At 41.7% G+C, this 22,142-nt stretch overlaps 1 long non-coding RNA gene across 3 annotated transcripts in view; it reads right to left on the reverse strand.

Annotated features, from left to right (window-relative positions):
- LOC122232669 overlaps positions 1-22,142 on the reverse strand; it is a 41,996-nt gene that overhangs the window by 10,462 nt on the left and 9,392 nt on the right. For 2 of the 3 annotated variants that reach the window (XR_006210050.1, XR_006210048.1), the window contains exon 2: positions 2,202-2,321. This is a non-coding gene — a long non-coding RNA (uncharacterized LOC122232669). Of the gene's footprint in view, positions 1-1,769; positions 1,922-2,201; positions 2,322-22,142 lie in introns of those variants that run through there. The other variant, XR_006210049.1, reaches the window with a different exon arrangement.

Here is a 22,142-nt window from a genome sequence, read left to right on the forward strand (position 1 = left end):
TTCTATCAAGACTCCTCAGGGTGAATCGCAGACACATTTATGCACATTAATGCTCAGAGGCCTATTCATTGATCTGACTCTTCATAGCCAGATTTGGGTTTCCTGCCTGCCTTTTGGTATTAGTAGCAGGACAATAATTCAAGAAGAAGCACTTTAGCCAGTTGCCCTTAATCTCCATCTCCCTCTTATTTTATCTGGATAAAATAATCAGAGACTACAATAAAGGTTCTCTAGCCCCTAGAGTCAGTATCATATCTCCCCTCCCTGCATCCTGAAATTGCCTTTGGTCTTCACATTTTCTGACTTTCAAAGCACAAAGCACCTTTTATTAAAGCACGAATAGAATTGTTGCTTAGAACAAGGCACCGAGCTTCACGTACTGACATACTATCCGGCACCTCCTTTTGAATGCAGCCAGTGTTGTTTCTTGGTGCCTCATGCTAACCTTCCGTTGTAACACTTACATACGGATAAAATATCTGTATGAAATGATAGAAAACCGATGATTCCCTCCAGGGAAGGAGGGAGGAAGTGGTGGCTTTGGAAACAGGGGTGAGTGGCGTCTCCCTGTATTCCCATTTGTAACTGTTAGGGTATGAAGCTTTACAAAGAAAAGAAAAGAAAAATTTAAAGTAAACATGAAGCTGAAAAATCATCCTGTCCTTTAATTATCCTGTGCAAAGGCTACATAGTTGTGACTGTTTCTGGTGGCAAACCAACAGTGCTCACATGCCAATCAGCCAAACGTGTGTATCGATTAATGGATGCATTCTTGGAGGAGAAAAGAAAGCTGAAGACAGTGGAGGGAGAAAGAAAGAAAGAGAAGAGAAGAAATGAAACTTATCTCAGGACAAAGGAATTAGCTGGAAAATTAGGGGAAAAGCTGGAGGTTTAGGGAAAGTGCAATGCGTATGGTCTTCCTTTCTTCTCGCCCCAGCTAGCCCGTGTTCACCTTCTTCTAAAATCTCTGCATGATGCTCACAGGAGCAAAAATGTTCAGAGCCACCTGAGACTCATCTTCCTTGGGTGAATTCCCAAACGTTGCCCCAAATCACTGTTGGACATTTTGGAATTCACCGAAGTGGCCACAAGACCTTTAGCGAGAGTTTGACGGAGATATGGAATGATATGAGACATAGGACAGGAAGAGGGTGGAAGAAAGTTACTTTCGGGACCTTCTTGGAAGAGGTCCCATGCTCATGACTTCATTTTGAAATGGCAGGAAAAACAAAACACATTGAAACAGGGCTTCAGTAGCAGTCCCAACTCAAAACGGATGCACGGAGAGCTGCTGAAGTGTTCAAAATACTGCCAACTGGCACTTACATATGCAAATGAGCTACAAATGTGACGGTCCAAATTTTGGGTTATGTGTGCCAGGACAGAGGGGACAGAGGGAGCATGTGTCTATTTCGAGACTGCACCTTTTTTAGAAGCGGATTTCTACATTGTCAGCTTCCCTGAAACCATTATCTCACATTTTGAATTATAAACATATCTTTAATTCCATTGCCTGATTCACATTTCAGAGAGACTATCATGTGTATCTGGAGGATGTAATTGGTATCGAGTGCTATGATGTTGAACAACACTGTTCTCAACAATAGCATCTTTTTTTTTTTAAAGATCATCAGGATCTGATCTGCTGGCAAATGCATTTGCTGAAAAGTATAAATGTCAGTAGACCCAGGGTTTAATAAGGACACACTAAGAAAGACGCACTATATTTTTATTCTCCTCTAGGAAAATCTATTATAGCATCTCAAAAATAAGATGTCATCCTCAAAGCATCTTTTCTATCTTGTCTTTGCTTGCGTGAGTTAACCCAGGACTAACTTGCAAAATGCGGGCTCCGTCTCCTCACTCCCAACTTGCCGCCATTTGTAGCCCTGCTCAAGTCGCACGTGGGGACTGGCTCTGCCTGGGGAAAAAACACAGCATCTACCCTCCTGCTGGCTGGGCACTCACCTCTGCTACCAAGGTCCCCCCCAAGCCCTGCTCACCCTGCCCTGAACCTGTCTTGCCCTTTCGGGTCTCCTGGCTCTCCAGGGTTACGCAGCTCTGGGATTTGCATCTAGCCTTATAACCTGGCATTTGTGTCCTGGTTCTTATCTTTATGCCCGGCCTCTGACCTGTTCCTGGCTTTAAATGTCACACTTCCTGGCCGCCTTGTTTGACCTGTGGACCTCTCGGTGACTCACCGTGCTCTCGGGGCTTTATGGTGCCAACTTCTTGCATCAGCAAAGTTGCTTCTGATTCTTCGAGCTGCATCCAGTTGGTGGGCACCCATGCCCTGTGTCATGCCCTCAGTTTTATTCAACCTAAAATTAGTAACGAAGATTTGACTGACACAGAACCTTCTTGCCAGTTGTTGTCCTCAACCCACAAACACTACAGAGATGTGGAAAGAGCAATAAAATCTTCAGGTATAAGACGCTTCATAAAAAACTACACATAATGAATGTGTGCCAGCCTACCTGAGCCGTGAACAAAAGTGGTCATTTGGAGAAAAGGGAAGAGAGGAACCACAGGAGTGCAATTCTCCACTCAGAGCACACCTGAGAGCCAAACAGGTTCCAGAGCCTTCCTGCTTTCTCAACGCAACCTGTCTTCTCAACTTGAGCTCCCTTTCTTATCAAGAACCGGGCAGGGTCTGGGATTTTACCCCATTCTAAGCTTATAAGTACTTGTTATCATTTCATGGCTGTTGGTAGAAGAATCAAGTCCCCAGGGACAGAGACAAAGGACTTTATCATTTCTGGCAAAAGCAGTTCCTGTTCCTGTTCCTGTTCCTGTTCCTGTTCCTGTTCCATGTGTTCCTGTTCTCACAGATACCCCATGCACCCCATGTCCCACACGGTAGTGCAAGGGCCCACTGTGGATGGCCGCACGGGCAGTGGGCCACAGTAGAGGACAGGAACAGAGATTGGAGGATTCACCTCTTGTATGGCAAGCAGCCACAAGCCTGCTCTGACCCCATACCTCAAGAATGCACATTGCAAACGCTTCGAGTTGCCCGGGGGGTCTGCGTCAGAGGTGGTCGGCACCTCGCCTTCTTGGCATTCTCAGCAAGGATGAGCCAGACTTCCAGGACCTGGGTTGAATTGCCAGCCCTCTCGCTCTTACCCCAACCACCTCCAGGTGTGCGGGCCTCAGGGCTCTGCCCTGCAGACAGTCTGTGCACCTGGATCCCAGGACACACTGTCCCCCAAACTTCTACCCAAGGAAAGTGATCCTTCCTCAAGCATCTCTGCAGAGATCTCTCCCCCCGACCCCCACCCAATGAAGCCTTCCCTGATTCCTCTTCCCATCTCTAAAGGATGCTTCTCCTACAGCTCAGATTATGTGCAACATTCACTTCTTGTTTGGGCATTAGTTGCATGTGTGTCTGACTCTCCTCCAGACTAGAAGGCCTGTGTGCAGCTCTGTGTCTCGTGTAAGCTCATGTGCATGTCAGATAAACCAAAATGACCAAGGGAGAGAAAAATGTTGAAATCCAAGGAAAAAAACTATAAAGATATATTAAAACCAACCACCGCCCTTTCGGATCTTGATTTCTAAACACCGTTCTATAATAAAAGAAACTAGAACCCCTTGGAGAAACGGCTGTTTCCAGGCCTGGGGCAGGGACAGTCTTAGATGCACCTGGAATATCCAGTGGTGTCAGAAGGCAAAGAAGTGCTCAGAAAGGATGAGGGCATGTTGGAAGGACTCAAGAGTCAAGTCAAGGAGCTCCAATGGCCACAGCCAGAACAATTTGAACAAGTAAAAAACAATAATATTGTATTATAACCCAAAATCTAAAAGAAATATCCATGAGTCCATATCGATAGAAATCAATGGTTGAATAAACCAACACAAGGGAAAGAAGGGACAACTCTTTCTTATAAGAAAATTCTGATTAATAATGTAGAAAGAATGATCGTTCTCAGAACGCCACAGTAATAATGCTAATACCAGCATGCAACTGTTTAAGGAGAACCAGAATTCTGGCATAGTCTCCAAGTACCTCCCCCAAGCCATTTGTTACACACAAAGGGAAAATGATGGCTTAAGGTGGAGAAACCGAGCAGATACCACCTCACCTATGTGATCAACGGCACCTTCACCAGTAGCAAGACATAGTGACACACGCACCCCTGGTAGGATACACGGAGAAAGGCGTGTCACCTCTGCCATATTCTTTCCTCAAATACATAACTCGAATCTGTTCACAAGAAAAAAATCAGACAAACCCTAATTGAGGGACTTTCTCCAAAATACTTGACCAGTTCTCTTGAAAAAGATCAAGGCTATGAAAAGCAAAAGATTAAGGAACCATCACAGATTGGAGAAAATTAAGGAGACATGAGAAATAAACATAATAGGGTCTTTTGATTAGATCTTGGGGGTGGGCGGGATACAAAGGACATGGGTGAAATTCCAGTGAAGTCTGTTGTGAGTTCATAGTGCTGTTCCAAAACTACTGTCTCAGGTTGAATCACTGCGCCAATGGTTGTGCAGGATGTCATTAGGGGCAACTGAAAGGAAGACCCATAGGAAGTCTCTATAACATATCTGCAACTCCTTTTTAAGTCTAAAATTATTTCAAAATTAAAAAAAAAGTTTTAGGAAAACAAGTAGTGAGAATTCAAGGAAAGTAGCTAAGCACTTTACTTACATATATGAACTCCTTAATTTATACAACAACACTAAGAGGGAGGTATCTGTATTGTACCCATGTTATACCTGATAAAACTGAAACATAACTGGTCCTGGCTATTAAGTAATAAGGCCAGGATTGAAACCCAGGCTCCTGACTCCAGAATCTGTGTGCTTAGCCTCTTCAGGCAAGGCCATGTGGTTCTTAGGGACATTATTTTGTTTTTTTCCTCAGTGCTCTAGGCTCCAGAGTAGAGGTTATCAATAACTGAGAACCTACTTTGTTCTAAGCACAAATAAAAAATCTCTGCAACCATTTTACTCCTTTGGGAGCCTCATTCCCATTTTACAGATGAAGAAACTAAAGCCCAGAGAGGTGTACCAGATACTATTTTTTGATAGAATAGTCTCTGCTTTTCTAAGGTCCCCCCCCTCCACCCCGTAGCCAGGTTCACAAAGTAAAAACCCAGTTTCCCAGTGTTCTGAGCCAACAGGTCCCACACTAGATTCTACGCAGGACAGGCCTTTGTGCGGGGTCTGAAGATGAAAAAGAAGAAGCCTTGTCCTACGGCTGCAACCCAGCCAAGGCGCAGGCTGCAGGCTGCAGGTGGGAGGTTCTGCCTGTGGCTTCCAGGCGGCTTCCAAAGAATCTCCCCACCCCCTTCAGATGAGTCAGCTGGAGTCAGCTTCTCCACAACCCCGGTATTTACTGATATTTGTTTTCCCAGCCTCTAATTCCCCGTATGAAACTTTTTTGAAGTACCTAAGTTGGCTTTTGTTTTCCTGACCAAACGCTGCCTACGAATTTAAATGACTTTCCCCAAATCACACAGCTGGTAAGTAGCAAGGCTACATCTATGAATCTGCTCTTGTAACAAATATTTACTGAATACCTAAACTTTTCCAGTTCTACACTTGGAAGAGAGCCTTTCTTTTTAGCCCCCAGAAGACCATTTGGTTGGAAGTCTGACAATCTTCCTAGCTTTCCGTGTCTCTGTCCACTTTCACCCCCTGTGAATCCCGCTTCAAACCAGATGAACATCTCTCTAGGGAGGACGCTAAATTCCATTCACCTATGAGCATCACCATGGCTGAAACCCATCTACTGCCTTTGACACTTTCAATCACCGTGGATTGAGCTGCATTTTACTACTCATCCCCTCTTTGGGACATATGTTCTTCTGCTTCCCCTCTTCCAGAACAGTATTAGAAACAATCGTTCCTCAATTCCTGCCTATTTCTTTTTGCTGCTGCTGAGGTTCCAACACACATCATTGCCAAAGCCAAGTTGTTGATGACAGGCAGCTAACACCAAGTGCAATACTCACACAGAGGAACTTTGCAAGCTTTGCAAACTGTGAAGTGCTAATAAAAATTAATTCTTTTCTTTTATGGCATCAGTCACAGTCCAATTCTGTCACTAGAGACCTGGCTGAGAAAATGTAATTTAAAAGGAAATATTGACTTATTAATTAGTGTTAGGAAAGCATCAACCACAAGCTCAAAGTATTAATAGGCACGGGTCTGTCGTGATTCTAATTAAGCAATACCAGTGTTGCAGATTTCTGGTTTATTGTGCCAAATTCGACATAAGCAGCCATTTCTGGCTAACGCTACTAATACCCAGTTAATGTAAATGTTAGCCAGGTTTATTCTTCAACACGAACAGTTTTAGATTGAATTTGATAATTATAAAGCTATGTGGGAAATAATGTGAAGACGGGAAAGAGGAAGCAGAGTTGGAAGGAAGCACAAATTCACAGCAAGGACTCATCCCTGCTGTCCCCCGAGCCAGCTGTCCCCAGCCATAACAGAGTTTTGTGATGTCCAGAGGAAAAAAGACAGGATGGGCCACAGCAAGATGACAGAACACACATGCCTTGTCCAAAGAGGGTAACATCTGCTGAGCTCCAGCCAGAAGTGACTGGGCTGAAATGTGGGTCCGGCATGGCCAGACTTTCCAATTTTTCCAGAGAAGTTAGAGTCGGAAATATACATATACATATTTACATATATATACACACAAATTTTATATATAATATATATTATATATAGAAATTATATATAATGTAGAAATTATATATATATGTGTGTGTGTGTATATATATATATATATATATATATATATAATCTTGCTCTTTGAATGTTGACAACGAATCACATTTCATTAAAACAAATAAAACTGGGGGCGCCTGGGTGGCTCAGTCGGTTAAGCATCCGACTTCGGCTCAGGTCACGATCTCGCGGTGTGTGAGTTTGAGCCCCGCGTCGGGCTCTGTGCTGACTGCTCAGAGCCTGGAGCCTGTCTCAGATTCTGTGTCTCCCTCTCTCTGACCCTCCCCCATTCATGCTCTGTCTCTCTCTGTCTCAAAAATAAAATAAACGTTAAAAAAAATTTTTTTTTAAATAAAAAAAAAACAAATAAAACTGGGCCTGTCACCTCTGATTTTCTGACTTCCTTGAGGTTTAAGACACCTACATATATTTAAAATAAGAGGACCTTGGGGCACCTGGGTGGCTCAGTCAGTTAAGCATCCACCTCTTGATTTCAGTTCGGATCATGAGCTCCTGGTTTGTGAGTTCAAGCCCCAGGTCGGGCTCTGAGCTGGCAACACAGAGCCTGCTTGGGGTTCTCTCTCTCCCCCTCTCTCTGCCCTTCCCCAGCTCATGCTCTCTTTCTCTCTCAAAGTAAATATAAAAATATTTTTTTTAAAAAAAGAGGGCCCTTAAGAGGAAGCTGGAAGAAGGAATCCTCCTTTCTGAAGCTTCCATTTGTTAAGCACCACATTAGTGTCAGGCTCTGCGTTATCGCATCTGTAGAAGGAAGCAACTGAGAATGGAGGTTGAAAAACAAAAGAGGGAAGAAAGGAAAGAAGAAAAGGCTTTGATGCCCCACTCTGTGCTAGGGGAGAAGGGGCGCTCTGGTGAGGACACGAGATTTCTAAGGCAGGCAAAGCGGCAGCCTCTTCCTGAAAACTTGGCTAGTTTGTTTATTAATTTATTTCCTTCACATGTTTGCTTTTATTTTTAGAATAACTGATATACTTGGAATCCTAATGTATCATCCCTTAGGGAATTAAAGTCTGCAGCTTCCTGGCTTCAAGTCGCTGATTAAATTTCAAAGGAGCTGGTCGACAGGTCTCATCTGTGTGTGTGTGACCCGGCGTTCTCGCCCCCTCGGTCTCTCGCCCGTCACCGCTGCCCCGCAGGGCTGTGACGACATGCACTGGAAGGGAGTGCTTGCAAACAACAGTCGAGGGCAGTTGGTGGTGTCAGTTCCCTGGAGGGGGTGGGGCATGTGCCAGCCTTCCAGACTTCTCCATTGCAACCCCGCTGGGGAGGACCCAAGATCTGTGCCTCCACGCTGCCAGCCCACTCTCTGCCTATTGTTCCCCAAGTCTGATTTCATACTTAATAATGGGGAGTGCATTCATTTTCCAGGCTGCTGGAGCGAAGTACCCCAAACCGGGAGGCCTAAACCACAGACAGCTATTGTCTCACTGTTCTGGAGGCTACTAGTCCAAAATCAAGGTGTTGGCAGGATCGGTCTCTTCTGAGGGCTGTGGGAGAGAATGTGTTCCGTGCCTGTCTCGTAGCTTCTGGTGCCTCGCTGACAATCATTGGTGTTCCTTGATGTGTGGAATCGGTGCCCCAATCTCTGCTTCAAGTCCACATGGCCTTCTCCCTCTGCTCATGTCTCTGTGGCCAACTTTTTCCTTTTCACTAGGATATCATCCTATTAGATTAGGGCCCACCTTAATGACTTTATCTTTTTTTCTTTTTTAATGTTTATTTATTTTCAAGGGAAAGAGACAGAGAGAGAGAGAGAGAGAGAGAGAGAGAGAGAGCATGAGTTGGGGAAGGGTAGAGAGAGACACACACACAGAATCAGAAACAGGTTCCAGGCACTGAGCTGTCAGCATAGAGCCCAATGTGGGGCTCCAACTCATGAACCGTTAGATTGTGACCTAAGCCTAAGTCGGACGCTTAACCGACTGAGCCACCCAAGGACCCTAATGACTTCATCTTAATTTAACTACATCTTCGACAGTCCATATTTCTAAATAAAGTCACATCCTGAGGTACAGAGACTTCACTATATGAATTTGGGGACACACCCGTTATATGGAAGGGGTCTCCCCCAGTTGCTAGAGACAAAATAGAAGTTGCAACCCCAAGAAGACTGAGTTGGGTTGAGATCCAAACCTGTTCTCTGCTGTTCATGGGGAAAATTACAAATGTCTAGAAGCTGGAAACAATCCAGAAGCTCCCCAGCGCCTCCCTGCAACCCAGGGGGACTGGCAGTCTCCAAGGCTGAGAGCCACTTGATCATGCAATGCCAGAACTGTCCCTGCTCATAAAATTCCTTGGCCTCCCTGGCCTCGCCACTTTCACCTTGAGCGTGGACAGCTCCCGTGCCCATAACAAACCTGTGAAGGGGACATGAGTGCCTCTACTAATTGCTGATATGGCCAGTGTGCCATTCCCTGTGGTGGTCAGTTGACAAGAGCTATACACATCAACCTGCATTCTGTTTATTTTTGTCAACTCCGCTATACGCACATCTCTGACGTTGAGTGTTAGTCTTAGGAGAATGGATAAGACCTTCCATAGTGGGTTGCAAAAGATTGGTCTCTAGTCACTACACAAATTATTTTAGCCATTTCGAAGTGAATTCTCTTCTTCACTTACATGCCCCTAACTACTCGGAAGCTGTTGGAATTCCCACTTGCATTCTGTGAATTCCTTCTGGAGTGATCCTTTTGGTTGCTTCTAAGCAGAGCTGGGGGAGGCACCTGGGCTGTGAGACGATGGACCTGGTTGGGGTCCAAGCCCTCTTGCATGCCCCACCCTCTCCTGCTCTCTGAGCTATCACAATTCACTTCCAAAATCGTCCCCAGCCCTGCTATCATAACACAGAGCTCACTTCTCACTCCAAAGTACAGCATCTAGATGTGCTTCCTAAAGTCCAGAGGATCTGGCAGGCAGGAGAGCCAGAAGGGATGTTCCTACATTTTACTTTTGTCTTTGGGCCCAAAAGTGCATATATTAATATTTCTACTGCTGTGTGCAATTCTCTCACTGCGTGTCTACAGCTATACCCAGTGCAGGGAGTGACGGATCTACAACTCTTGGTCATGGGTTCCTATTGACGTTTAATTAAGACCTCTCTTAATTTTACATTTGAGGCCGTTCAACAGGGAATGGAACCAAAGTTTATCTTTAGATTTTATGTAAAATATTCATTATGCAAACTGATAATGCCAACCATATTTCCAGGGAGAACTTTTAAACTGTTTTTCCCCCCAGAACTACCATTAACAAAGTACCACAAACTGAGTAGCTTAAAACAATAGAAACTTATTCTTTCATGGTTCTGGAGGCTAGAAGTCTGAAATCAAGGCATGTGCTGGGACTTCCTTTCTCTGAAACCAATAAGGAAGGATCCTTCCTTGCCTCTTTCCAGTTTCTGCTGGTGGCCATCAATCTTTGGCATTCCTTGTCCTGCAGCTACACCTCTCCAATCTCTGCCTGTTGTCACATGGCATTCTCTTCTCTCTCTGAGTGTCTTTGTGTCCAAATGACCCTCTTCTTATAAGGACATTAGTCATATTGGATTAGGACCACCCTGATGACATCATCGTAACTTGATTACACCTGCATTTACCCTATTTCCAAATAAGGTCACATGCACAGGTACCAGGGCTTAAGACATAAATATATCTCTTTTTTTGGGGGGGGGGCACAATTCAACCCCTAACGCTGTTTAAAAGTAAAATTCTCTTTAGATACTTCCAAAACATACGTTTAAATACTGACAATAGCCACACAAACTAAAAATAACTTGGTTCTGAAAACCTCAGTGGTTTCCCGTTATCTACATAATGTTGAAATACCTGGGTCTAAGCAATAGATCCAACCCATCTTTCTGCTCTTCTAGTCCTTGCCAGTATGAGAGCCAACATTTTTGTGAGCACATGTGAGAGTTTGCCACTCCTGATGCACCCTGCTTGGAATACTTTTCCCATACACCAACATCTCTCAATATCTCTCCTGTGAAATCTTACCCAACTGCTCAGTTTTTAGCTTATAAATATCTATTGACTATATTCTATGTGCCAGGCAGGGTGAGGGCCGATGGAAAGCACACACCCTTCCTTCCAGGTGTCCCCAGTCCAGTGGAGAACACACGAAACAATTGTGGTGCTAGAAACCAGCTTCCAGGACCATGGAGGAGGCAAAGCTGACTGTATGCACCGAGCCCCTCTCTCACATAACAGACCCTGGGCCAGGCACATTGCTTTCATTATCTCTTCTCATCCTCACACACACACTGTGGGTGGCATTAGTAACTCCATTCTGCAGATAAGAAATCTAAAGCTATGAGAGAGTCAGTGACTAGACTCAGTCACCCAGTCAGCAAGTGAAGACTTACTCTTACATGCATCTCACTCCCCAATCCTTGCTGTTAACGCTAGAACCTGTTGAAGTTGAATGGCAGCTACCTGGGGATCTTTAACCCTGTTCTAATACTTCACATTTGAAAGTGTTTGTACTGAAAATATTTCAGAAACAAAGAATGAAAGCCTTGCTATTAACCACTGCATGGAACCTAACAGGCAGGGCCTTGGATGTCAGCATCCAGAGGTTTACTTCTGAACTCTCCTTGCTCCTGTCTGGACCACTCATGTAGAGCATCATACTTGTATGTGTACTCTATTTTCCATCAATATCAACTCCCAACACACACACACACACACACACACACACACACACAGGCAAGTCTGAAAAAGAATAGAGAAACGATATACTTACTATACAATTGTAAATATATATGACTATTTATTGACCAGCATGGTGATTTGGATGTATTACTAAGAACAAATATTAATTAATTAATTACTTAATTAATTAAAAGACATTGCCTAGAGCTCATTTGTTTTATTAAGCCCTTGAAAATAGCAAAACTGTCTTATTTACAATGTATGATTTAGACCTTTCACTGTTATCACTATAGTACCTTATTTTATATTAGTTTATACATCTTTAATTAAGTTGTTAATACAAATTAATGATATATGGTCACTCGCCTCCACATACATAAGTACATACTTGTTACCCATATGAATATAAGCCTCATATGGGGTGATTTGTGTCTGCTTTTACTCATTAATGATTCGCAAGCATCTGGACTAGTACCATGTACACAGTAGGTGTTTAACAATTACTTGTTAAGTGAATTAATGGATGGGCCAATAACACATAGGTCCTATGGACGATCGTAGGAAAGAAGTGCAAATAAGTCACTAATTTTGTATCAGTCTGTAAACACCATCCACGTATCAGCAGTCACGTATTTTGGGTTGCATTGAAATAGTACTTCAGCTTAGGTGATTTGGTTTTACTTAACAGTGATATCTTACCCAGATATCATTTAATAGGTCACCCTTGACCACCCAGAGTTCAATCTAAAAAGAGCAGCAAAACAGAAAATACCATGGAGTTACCATAACACATATTACAAAGCTTCTGTCCTTATGAGCTATTCCAATAAGGTTGGCTATCTGTTTTTCTGTATCTCAAGAGAATGCAAATATTAAAATAAGAGGGCCATGATAACATCAGACCAAATGGACATCCATACATAAAAAAAAATCTCAAACTACAACCTCACATCTTATACAAAAATTAACAGATCAAATACCTAACCACAAAACACAAAGCTATCAGCATTTTAGAAGAAAACATAAAAGAAAAATTTCATAGCATTGAGTTTGGCAAGCATTTCTTAGATACAGTACCAAAAACATAATCTACAAAGAAGAAAGTAATAAATTACAATTCCACAAAATTAAAAACTCTGTGAAGGTCATTGTAAAGAGAATGATAAAACAAGGCACAGATTGAGAAAAAAATATTTGCAAATCACATATTCACAAAGGGCTTCTATCCAGAATACACAACGAAACTTAAAGCTCAGAAATAATAAAATATACAACATCATCTTTAAAATGGACAAAATTATTTGAAGAAACACTTGACTAAAAAAGGTACATGGGGGCACCTGGGTGTCTCCGTGGGTTCAGTGTCCAACTCTTGATTTCAGCTCAGGTCAAAATCTCACAGCTCATGAATTCAAGCCCAGTGTCTGTCTCTGCCCTGACAACGTGGAGCCTGCTTGGGATTCTCTCTCTCTCTCTCTCTCTCTCGCTCTCTCTCTCTCTCTCTCTGCTCCTCCCCTGCTCATGATCTCTTTCTCTCTCTCAAAATAAAATAAACAAAACTTAAAAGAATTTTTTTAAAGGTACATGGATAGCAGGTAAGCACATAAAAACATGCTCATCACCATTAGCCGCTGGGAAATACAAATTAAAACCGCCACGAGATACTACCTCACACTCATCAGAATGGCTAAAATAAAAAGTGGCAACAATACCGAGCCATGGGGAGGTTACAGAGCAACTAGATCTCTCATTCACTGCAGGTAAAAATGTAAAGCAGGATAGCAACTCCGGAAAACAGGCAGTTCTGTAAAAAGTTGAAACATACACATGCTTCCCATATGACCCCCAATCCCAGGAGAAAGCAAATTTACTTCATATAAACCCCTACACACAGTACCCTTCAATGGAGGAATGAATAACAAACTGATGGAATTCCTCTGATGGAATACTACTCAGTAATAAAGAAAAATGACTTGTTACGTGCACCAGCTCGGATGAATCTCCAAGGCAACATGCTAGGCGAAAGGGTATGACTCCGAAAGCGGACAGACTGTATGATTCCATTTATATGACATTCTCCAACAGATAAAACTGTGAGGACAGAGAACAGATCTGGGGTGTTGGGCTTTAGGGGTAAAAGGAAGGTCTGACTACAAAGAGCACAAAGGATTCTATTGGAGTACCCTAACTGTGATGCTGGTTAGCCAACGTACCCATGTGGAAATGTGTAGAATTGCATGCCGAAAAAAGCACCTAAGTTATTTTAATAGATGAGGTTTTAGAAAAGGTCACTGAGAAGCTGAAGATATGATTGTATCAGTAGTAGTTGATAGCTGACAGGCCAACTGAGGGCGAGGTTGCTACAGCAATCTGGGGCTAAGGGAAGACTAACATCCAGAGGACACATTTCCACGTGCCTACGGCCATTGGTATGCTCTAGTACAGAGAAGGCACGGTGCTGATGACTTTGCTAATTCAATAATGGCAGATAATATTATTTTCAGCATGGAGTTTTTATTTTCTGGGGAAAAATATATATGCATACCTATGTATATGAATATGTATGTTTTGAGGATAACAATGATTCATCATGAGCTGTCAGAGCCAGAATTCCCAGAAGACAATTCATGACAGAATTTCCTTAGGTCAACTTGGCAAGGTACCGCCTCAGCATGATCAATACGAATCTAGGAGATAGGGCACCATGAGTCAAGGAAAGCTCTAGTTCAGAGGCAAGAGACTCAAGGGACCCAAACAACTGAGCTGAATCACCTGGACACAGGGGCAAAGCTCAAAAGAGGCTTCAAGTAAAGAGGGTGTCCCAAACAGGAGCACATGAGGACAGAGTGACACATGGCCATGGGCCAGCCCGTCCCAGAGCTACTCTCTTCTTCTTTCCCGAAACATCTGGTTTTCTCTAACCATCCTAAGAATGGGATTTTTAAGTGGCAATCTCCTGCCAGACTAGCCTAGAAGTTTACAGTGCTTTTTTTTAAAGGAGATTTCTATGCCAAATGATTAATACTAATATTTTTAAACTCATAATATGGTACACTTTGTTTCTTGACAAAAACACTTACAAGGAATAGCTCATTTGCTGACGAAACTGGATTATTGATGTGTTTCTATCTCTGCCTTGTGATTTCTATAATAGCAGAATAATGAAGTATTATTTAGCTTAATACAATCACTCGAGTTTCTCTATGGTCTTGGAAGGAAGAGATACAAGCTAGGAACCTTTTTGAGGTATAATCAGTTTCCTATGCAAGACATTATATAAATAAAAAGTGGAATTAATTTAAATGACAAGTGGACAGCCGTATATCTTCATTATGTCCTAGGACTAGTGGTACCAGGAAATTACTCAACTGAGAACACTTTGTTATTATAGAGGCTGTGAGAATCTAGAATAGAGCTATATAAAATAATCCTCTAAATAAGATTAAGGTTAAAGAGCCTTATGAACTTTTATGTTTCATAAAACAGCAAAACTCTGTTAAGTGAGAGAAAAAAAAATACAAGTATGTAACATTTAATAGGACAAGAATACTAAGTCAGAGTGGACTTTTCATTGAGTCAAATGAAGTCTCAATTCCACCGTCTGGCATTTTGCATTTATCTGTCTGCAATGTAATTTCTAAATGAGTTGACTGATTTTTAACCAAATTCAATACCCTCCCTAACAAAGAGTAATAAGATACATCTTAAACCCCTTTTGCTGCTCAGTTCTTTTCTTGCAACAGCTGATAGAATTCTGTAAACTGATCTTACCAGGAAATTGTACCAGCTTGTTTTGCAAATAACTGGTTATTATTTAAAAAACGATCTGTGTGAAAGATACGTGTATGGCCATGGCTTATTTGCAAATTGGGTTTACTGCTATGTCCCTCAAGTAGGACTCTCACTTGGGGTGAATACATTCCATAGCTCAGCAGCCTTTCCCACAGGAAACCTGTTGAAAACAAAGATAAAACATCTTGAAAACTTGCCTCAGAGTCAAAGTGATGTAGATTGTCGCCATGGGACAGAAGTCCCAAAGAGCTAGTGATTTCTCCATAATTGAATGATTCCTTAGAACCGCTGGTTAGGGAAACCAGTGACAATGGAAGCTCGAAAGTTGGGTTGCACATATTGGACAATTAGGGGTTCCAGAAGATAAGTAAGTGAATGCAGGCTTTGTTGATTAAAACAACAGAGAAGCAATTGATAGTGAAGCATTTCAGATTCTCCTTAGTCAAATGATCACATGTCGTCGTTATCTGGAAGGCTGCTCGGTTAGGATGGAGACTTCAGGTTGTCTGGTAGAATTGCTGGGTGGTGGTGGGGCTCGTGTTTTCTATGGCAGATACAAAATAGTTATGCACTTCAGGTTTAGGGTCAGAGCAAAGGAAAGCTACTCATCAAATATGCCTTCAAAATGGATGTAAACTCCAGAAGTGTGTAGGCTACAAATTGTGGGGCACAGAACTGCAGAGGAAATGTAATGAGCAAGGGAGGAAAGGTGTCAATTGTAAGAGGCTATAAACTGTGATGCAGTCATTTTAATTAGGGGTTTCCACTACATTCTCTGGGCTATTTTGAAAATGTGAGAATGTGTCATGGTATACCAGTTGGATCTTTTAAACTGGATCCTAGAATTAGAATAGGAAACTCAGTAAACACGATGCATCTGAATTTAATAAAACACCCGAAAGTAAAGTGTTTTCCTCCAATGTTATTTGAAGAATTGGATTGAACTGGGTCGGATGGAGGCCAGCCACAGAAGCAGAAAGTTGGCCGGTGGTCCACACGCAAAACAGGGGATGCTAACCCGCCAACTGTGGGGAAGGAGGGAACAAGGAGAATAGGGTGAAGGCCTGGTTATGCCAAAATATTCATTCGTGGTTTCAAAGGGCTCTGAAAGTATACATATGTAAAATAATTAACCTGAGAATACAAAAGGGGAACAGAAAACTATTCATTCGTTCCTTACTGATGGCAGCAAATTCACACCTTGGTTCTGGACAGAGATCTGGAAAAGACGAAATCTACACCTCTGTTTAATTATCCTTGGCTGCATCACCCTTTCTCTGTATCCTTTGAGAGCCTCTCATCTCCTATTTTAGTAGTTATACTTTGAACGATGCCAGCTTACATTTAATATTATTACCTCATATGTATTAAGTGTTTCCATTCAGAGGGCATTTTAAACTTATTTAATCCTTATAATAGCCCTATGAGGTAGAGATTATTATACTTAAAAAAAATAGATGAGGACAAAGACTTCAAGAAATGAATTGCCCACAGTCACAAAATGGGCACTACTTAGATCCTAGCAGTCAGCCTCCGTAGCCCAGAACCCTAACCCCAAACTGTCTCTCATGTCATTATTCCATGTATTTAATATGTTTTTTTTCCATTGAAATAGCAGTTAAAAAAAAAAAACTTTTATCTCCTTTGTCCTTGCTTTCTCTTTCATGTTGGACAAGCCATAAATATTTGAAACAAACCCAGAACTGACAAGCAGCCATCAGGCACAATGAGAAATATATCCTCTTATTAGAAGGTGGAGGCGACCACCTGCTCGTAACTACAGTTCTGGGGCAGGAAGCTTGGAGAAGTACCTAATGCCTTCCTAAGCACTGCTGGGCTTATTTCTGAAGGGCAAATACCTTTCAGGGATATTGAAAAATCCTGTGGGACTGAAGGGGCAAAAGAGCAGGGGAAGGGGTTAGGGCTGAAAGGGCCTTTGGAGAAAACCTCCTCTCTTCAATAAAATCAACATGACATAAATTGGGTCTTTGGATCAAACTTCAAAATGGAGCATTCAGCAATGTCTCTGATCTTTGTAACATGTTGTCGTTTTCAGCTGTCACTCTGCGTTCAGCTGTTCAGGTCTCCAAATGTGATTGGTTCTTTGCCAGAAAATAATTGTGCAGGTCCATTCTTAGCTTCTTTCTGAGGGAGCGCTGTGTTCACAGGAAAACATGTTGTTTCTAAATAAAGGCTCCATCTTATTAAATTCTTTAGCCTATGCTTTTTTTTTTTTTCCTGAGTGAAAAAGACTTTCAAGAGTTCCTAGAAAAAAAAAAACCCAACTCCTGTCATGGCCGTACATGGCTCTGTGCCTGTGTCTTTTGGGTTCAGAACATGAAGGGGAGTATAAAGCACCCAGATCAGTCTGTTCTACAACAGCATTGAGCACCTTACTGGCTTCAATTTCCTCTTGAGATTCGCTCTGTTAAACTTCGCAAGGATAGGTTTGCCTGTATTCCCTGAGTTAAAGAACGTGATATTTTATCCAATTTAAACAAGGACCTCATAAAAGCCAACGTGGCAATATGTTCTCCAAATGGTTTCCTGACCTCAGCAGCCACGTGCTCCAAGAGGCAATTAAGTACTGAGTAAAGGGTAGTAAATGACACGATTCGAGGGATAATGGAAACTCCTTCCCCACCCCAAATGATTCCCTCTCTACGTCACCCCCAACTTGCATGAACGGAGGTTTACTTCTTTGCAGAAAACAGTTTTGTAAGTGCAACTACTCTCAGGAGCGATTAAACTATTTGCCATCATTAATAACTTAATGAATTAATTGAGGGCATAATTGAGAGAAAATCAGGCATAGGACAGAAAAAGAGAATGGGTCATCGTAAGGCACTGGCCCAGAAGTCGTGAGGACAAGTGTGTTGGTCTCTTCAAAGATGCATCTAAGTGATGTTCAGGATGGGGGTTGAAGCAAAAAAAGAAGCACAAATAAGAAGAAAGTCAGCAATTTGCACAATTGCAGAATGCGCTACTTTAGGTCACCCCTGAACAAGACCATTGGTGTCATTCACTTAACTACCGGAAAATCTGTGGAAGGCTATGATTGCAATGATGATAACCACAGAGTTTGAAAGCCACCAAAGAACTGAGGCTATATTTGCTAGCTAATTTACAATATTTGAATGACTGCAACACCACAGATTATAAAAGTGAGTCACCAGAGGCCCCAAGTCAAATCACTGAGTAGCTTTCTAACTGCCTGTGTGGTGCCAGACCAGAGTTTCTCCCCTAACAAGGGAAGCTGAATGGGAGCGGGGCACACCCACACTTGGCTAGGTTAGAAGCACGTACACCTTATGATCCTATCCACCTCACGGGAAAGCTTATTGAATTTGTGAAGGCCAGACAGAGGAATTACTGGTAATATCTTCCCTTCCTCACAAATCTGTCATTAATCTCCAAATCTATTTGATTCAGGATGGCGTTCCTGGGTCATCGGTAATGACTGCAATTACAGGCAGATTCCAAGTTCTAAAGCATCTAGAAAAAAAAATCTAAAAGGTTATTTGTTGATTAGGTATTTTCTATTTCAATCTTTGTCACATCTCCTGCTAGCTCACTCCCTGCTGCTTTGGTGTGGTTATCAAAAGCAGAGTTTGCAGGATTCAAGTTCAGCCAAAGCAAACAGACCAAAAATTGGGGAAATGATTTATCTTAATCCAAAGGTGGTAATCCAATTTATTTGACTTGAATGCTTTAGATTTCATCAGCTAAACTAGCAGTGCTAGGGCTTGGCAAAATGATGTCTAGCGAAAACTGGCCCTGCAGTGTTGACCGCTTGTGAACAGAATGATTTTCATCTTAAAAACACACATTGTTCTACCTTTTCATGTTTGTGGCTAGCTAGCACAGTTGGTGATAAAGAGGTTGAAGTCTTTCATTTTGATGCCCTGTATTCCCAGTCTGACCAGTCACTGCATAAATGTAGTCGCTAATGATAAGGGAGTGAGAGATGGTGAATGAATTGATGCACGTCTATCTTCACACATGGAAGACTCCCAGGCCAGAGTGCAATGTACCTTTCATGAAGATAGTATACTATTTGAATGGAAGAAGAGATTGTTTGGTCCATGTCCCCGAGGCTAAGGAAGGCTGAATCCATCCTACTTAAAGAATCCACAATACAGAAAGAATGGAGATTGCATCCCAGATCTCATGGGATCATTAATCTGCATTTATTTAAAACTGCTTTCATGTCTTTGAAAAATAGCAACATAAATAAAGTAGCATCAAATGGGACAAAAGGCCTCTAATTAGGAATCTATTGACCTGGGTTCTAGTTGTGCTCTGCCCCAAGTTTTACGTAATTTCTCTGATTAAACCCCTTTACCTGGAAGTCTCTAGGTATGATATGAAGACATTCCTAAAGTCTTTATAATGATAATTCTAGGCTTAACTGAAGTAACTTTTTGTGTCCATTGTCATATTGCTAGATTCCTACCACTATCATGTTTAGGAAGTCCTTCCCAGTTTTGTTCTATTTAATTTCTGTGGGAGGTAGTCAAAATACAGAATGAAGCATGCCCTGGGCCAGCGATGGTGAGGAGTAGGTTGTTGGCATCTTGGAAGATGCATTTAAGAGGTATTTGAGGTGGAGGGTGGTGAGAGGTACTCACAAAAGAAGAAGCACAAGTAAGGAAAAAGTAGGCAATTTGCCTACTGCACAATTTTAGGCCACTTGTGAACAAGACCATTGCTATCATTCACGTAATTATCAAGAATCCTGCATAAGGCTATGATTTCAATGATACTGCAGAGTTATCATGCCATGGCCAAGGAAGTTAGAGCAGTGATGAATCAATTTGGATTATATCCTCCCTTATTCTTCTACACCTTTGATCTATGGGCCAAATCAGTCTACTTCCTGTTTTAGTCAATAAAGTTTTATTGGAACACAGCCACACTCTTTCTTTATGGATTGTCTGTGGCTGCTTTCCCACAACTCAACTATAGCAGAGTTGAATGGTTGTGATAGAGACTATATGGCCTGCAAAGCCAAAAATATTTACCATCTGGTCCTTTGCAGAAAAAGTTTGCCAGCCCTATTCTACACACTTAACTCTATATGCACTGTTTTTCCATTGCAATGTATGCTGGTTTCTTTTATTTTTCTTGGACTTTGGCTTCTCATCTAACCAACATCTTTGACCTCATTAATGTCCCAACCCTTCCTAGTATTTTTATCCCAGTTCTCCTTGTCTTTCTGTTCATTCTAAGGTCATGCTTTGTGTGTTCATACAATCCTTTCTTTTGGCCTAGACTCATTTGCCAATTTAATATCAGCCAACATTCCTCCCTTTAAAACCTTTAAAACCCTCTTAGAAAGTTGGCACTGGAGAAGGATTTTAATGACAATGCCTGGTAGTTAATGCGTCCTTAGTCTGTGCTGCATTGTTCTGAGTTCTTAGGGCATTTGTAGTGATAGATTGAAAATTGTTCAGGGTCAGAGACTAGGTCCTTTGTTTGTTACCTCATATACACAGAACTGCCTTGAGCTGCCAGTGTTTACAATGCTATGTAAATTACTTTTATTTTCTGTTGTGAACAATTCTTCTCCGTGAATTCTCTTATTGACCCCCAAACTTGGCCTATCCACAAGCATTTCCATTTCTAAGCAAACACAATTCTAACACATTTGAATTTGTTGCTTCAAAAAATTGGTGTAATTCTTTTTACAGAACTTTACAGAATGGTGGTTGTATGCAAGTCCATGAAAGAGCCTTGTTCTCAATTGACAAATGAAGAAATTTGAGCTTGGGAGCCGGCTTGTGCTCTTCACTAGGAAGTTTGGTAACATCTATTATCATATGTAACCTGGTAATGAAAGCATGACTCATCGCAGCTTTAAGTTTGATAAAAGGAGGCAAGTGAATTTTTTTAAAACATTGCAGAAGAATAGAAATGCAATATGAAAAATAATTTGCCATCATATTGTATCCCATTGTTAGCCTAGTCTGTCTTGATGCAAAGACACATATGCAAGAAACACCTTGCTCTTCCCCAATATGCTTAATTCGGCCCTTATACAATTAGTTCTGATGCTGGGGACACTTGAAATTTCACAAATATTAATGAAAATACAAAGACACACCCAAAAACTACTGACTTATATAGCTCAAGCTGTATTTCCATTAATGGAGTGGTTCTTCAAAGGGAGAAAGGCATGTTGACTTAGACTGCAGTAGGTGATAGTTCTCTTTGGGAACATAACTGATCTATAATGAGGATTGATTCTGTATCTTGGCCACTGTGATCAGAAGGGGCTTAAAGAAATTGCATGATTGCCTAACACAAAAATTTAATGATAAGAAATGTCTGGCTTTTTGGTTTTGTTTTTTACTTTCTCGTTCAAAGATTCTTAAAAGTACAAGTGTAATAACTACTCAATAGTAGACATAAAATTCATTTAAAAAAACACTGAGTGGGGGGCGCCTGGGTGGGTCAGTCGGTTAAGCGTCCGACTTCAGCTCAGGTCATGATCTCGCTCATGGTTTCGAGCCCCATGTTGGGCTCTGTGCTGACAGCTCAGAGCCTGGAGCCTGTTTCAGATTCTGTGTCTCCCTCTCTCTCTGACCCTCCCCCATTCATGCTCTGTCTCTCTCTGTTTCAAAAATAAACAAATGTTAAAAAATTTTTTTTCAAAAAAAAAACACTGAGTGAGTAGGGGCAAAGGAGTAAATACAGAATGGGGCTCCTGGTGCTCTAGTCACATCATAGGCTCTATTATTTATGAGATATTTTTGCTGTATCTTCTCTACCAAAGGGTATTTACTGTATTGCTGGACAGGTTTATGTGTAAAAAATTTAAGATGGCATTCAATCCCAATGCAGATTTCCCCTCCAACAAGTAGTAACAAACCTTTATTTGACCACTTCCCAAGGCATCATGGGAAGTTTGTTATGAAGGTTGGTTGTTGTTTTTTCCCTCTTTGGTTGTATTTCTATCATTTATAACTAAGAGAAAACCAA

Source organism: Panthera tigris, chromosome D3, assembly GCF_018350195.1.
Source record: "Panthera tigris isolate Pti1 chromosome D3, P.tigris_Pti1_mat1.1, whole genome shotgun sequence".
In the NCBI taxonomy this organism is placed as follows: Eukaryota; Metazoa; Chordata; class Mammalia; order Carnivora; family Felidae; genus Panthera; species Panthera tigris.